The 3050-nt window shown below is 43.9% G+C and overlaps 1 non-coding gene across 1 annotated transcript; it reads right to left on the bottom strand.

The window, feature by feature from the left end:
* Nucleotides 1-820: 820 nt before the first annotated feature.
* LOC145080666 (small nucleolar RNA R71) lies at nucleotides 821-927 on the bottom strand. Its single transcript, XR_013695259.1, has one exon. It is a non-coding gene; the product is annotated as a small nucleolar RNA R71 (small nucleolar RNA).
* Nucleotides 928-3050: the final 2123 nt, after the last annotated feature.

Below are 3050 nucleotides of genomic sequence, written 5' to 3'. Positions count from 1 at the left end.
AAGTTAATTTTTCAGCAAAAATAAATTTTTTTTTTTTTACAGAGTCCACGACGTGGCCATATACTTGCCACGACGAGGACAGGCAAAATTTTTAAAATTTTTATTTGGTAGTTAGTTTTTCTTATTTTAGTTCAGTTTTACGTTTTAGTTTAGCAAGTTGCAGGAGTTCATGACCAGAAGCTCAAACACACACTTGGTGCCACCACTGGAAGACCCCGAATCTGCACTTCACAAGAAAAAGACACCCTTGCAAGAATTGAAGTCAGCCTTTTCTAGGAAGTCGGGAAAGAAGACGGGAGAGTCCAGCTCATCAGCGAAGCACAAGAGCAATTTTGAGCATTTGGAACACACACCCGTGCAAACCGAGTCCGAAAGCGATACCGAGCCAGAATTTGAAGAACACACAAGTGAACCCGAGAACGAGCCAAGGAACGAGATGGCAGCGATTGAAGAAATGTCCATGGGAGCATACAAAAAGCGGATCCGAGATGACATGGGTCCTGGGTTAGTCCAACCCGCAATTCCTACCACTGCCACATTCGAACTAAAGGGACACATATTGACAGCACTGAAGGACATCCCATTTTTCGGGAAGGATCATGAGGATGCTTTTAAGCATCTAGACGAAGTCAACGACATTGCTGATTACTTTAATGTCCCAAATGTCACAAGAAATACAGTCTTGCTTAGGATGCTTCCTATCACTTTCAAAGGAGCTGCTAAGGAGTGGTTAAAAGCACTCCCACCAGGTACAATCACCACTTGGGCTCAAATGCGTGAGCAATTCCTGGACCAGTTCTACCCGCCATCCAAGATAGCCAAACTCAAGAAGGCGATAGCCAACTTTGAGCAACAACCGGGAGAGTCACTATACGAAGCATGGGAGCGGTACAAGGGCCTACTCAGAAATTGCCCTCAACATGACCTAAATGTGCAGCAAGAGATGTCAATCTTTTATGATGGGGTCAATGTAATGACAAGACAACTCCTTGATTCTCAAGGACCGTTGACAAAGAAAAATCCAAAGGAGGTCAAGGAGCTCATCGAAGAATACGCGAAACACTCTCGCGAGTACCATAACCCGAGGCAAGATGGAAGTAAAGGCGGTGGAGGGACCCAAACTGAAGAAATTGCAGCTGTCATGGCAATGCTAAATAACATGGATCGCCGGATAACACAAATGGACCAGTCGATACATGCCATAAGAGTGGGGTGTGAGCGATGCAGTGGTCCACACTTGACCAAGGACTGCAATATGGATGAGTATGGGAACAGAAAAGCTCAAGTGTGCTACTCTAGTGGGGATAAGTTTGATGACGACTGGAGGAAACCAAAGAAGGAGTGGCTGCCCTATGAAGAGTATAAAAAGCAAAAAGAAGAGAAGTATAGGCAGACAGGTCGAGGCTTTTACCAAAAGGAGCAGCCACCAACCGAGAAGAAACCCGACCTAGAGACCATTTTGATGAAGTTTATGGAGGCTTCGGAAAAAAGACATGATGCCACGGATTCCGCTATCATGGAACAACAAACCTTGATGAAGAACCAGCAAGCCTCCATCCACAACCTTGAAGTACAACTTGGTCAACTAGCCACTTTAGTCCATGAAAAATTGTCCCCGAAGAATCCCGAAGTAAAAGCCCAATCTCACGTAATGGCCATCGATACTGAAGAAGATACAATATCCGAGTTCCTAGAGGCGTTGGAAGAACAACCGCAGCAGCCCAAGAAATCAAGGATCGAAAATGGAAAGAATGTTGAACCAGGCTCGCCACGACGTGGCACGCCTCTGGCCACGACGTGGCGCAAGTCTGAGCAAAAATCTTTGGAGCCTATTCCAGATTATCATCCACCTATGCCATTCCCCACCCGTGCAGCACTTAGTCAACTGGAGAAGGAACATTTAGAGTTTGTGAAGCATGTGAAAGGGATTCCAATTAATACTCCCTTTGTTGAGTCCTTATCCAAAGCTTCCGAGAACCGGAAATTACTGCAAGACTTGATAGATACGCGAAGGCAATTAAAGAAACAATCTACAGTGATTCTAAGTGAGCAAATTTCAAAAGTTGTGTTGGGAGAAACACCAGAAAAGATGGGGGATCCTGGACGCCTCACTCTTCCATGCGAGTTTGGGAATAAAATGAAGGTTAATGCTTTAGCCGATTCCGGAGCTAGCATTAATCTAATGCCTTTTTCATATTATCAAAAATTGGAGATTCAGAAGATGAAGGCTACAAAGATGAAGATTCACATGGCGAACCGTTCGGTGACACAACCCCGAGGCATAGTGGAGGATATTTTGGTGAAAATCGGAAAATTTGTTTTTCCAATAGATTTTGTAGTCTTGGACATGAAAGAAGACACGGATGTTCCGATAATCCTTGGTCGGCCATTTCTTAACACTGCTGGTGCCCTGGTTGATATCCGCGAGTCCAAGCTCACTTTGAGGGTTGGAGATGAACAAGAAGTCTTCGGGATAAGAAATGATTTTCAAGAAGATAAAGAAGAAGTGTTCACGATTAATGAGGAGAATGAACTAGAAGAGTTGGAAAAGCTTATGGAAGAAGAGATAAAGGTAGTTCATCAAGCCAAGAGGACAAAACCCAGGGCATCTGTTCCGCATTTGATTGAAGTCATAGCTTACAAGAACCCACCTTCTAGGGTGAGCGAAGAGGACGAGGAAATGACAAGTGATGAAGAGGAAGTCACTTCAAAAGAAACAAGGCCGGAGGTGAAAAAAGAGGGGAACGCTATGGAGAGCAAGGAACACACAAAGGGCACAAAACGAAAGCATGAAGAAGATGGAAAAACTAAAAAAGAAAATTCAAAGAAGGCGTATAAAAGGAGAGTTCAAGCTTATAAACGGCGGTTCAAGGAACAAAAGATCATGGTGGTAGACTCTTCCGAAGAGTCAACGTAGAAGGCACGGAGTCCAGCTCAAGACTCCAAGAAAAAGAAGCGCTTCTCGGGAGGCAACCCGAGTTTGGTTTGCAATTTTCTTTTTTTTCTATTTATTTTCTTTTTAATTAGGAAAGACATCAATTCATCATCTA

Source organism: Lactuca serriola, chromosome 1 (genome assembly GCF_051521515.1).
Source record: "Lactuca serriola cultivar US96UC23 chromosome 1, Lser_US96UC23_V15, whole genome shotgun sequence".
Lineage (NCBI taxonomy): Eukaryota > Viridiplantae > Streptophyta > Magnoliopsida > Asterales > Asteraceae > Lactuca > Lactuca serriola.
The sequence above is the reverse complement of the archived record's forward strand: the minus strand, read 5'-3'. Positions and strand labels throughout refer to the sequence as shown.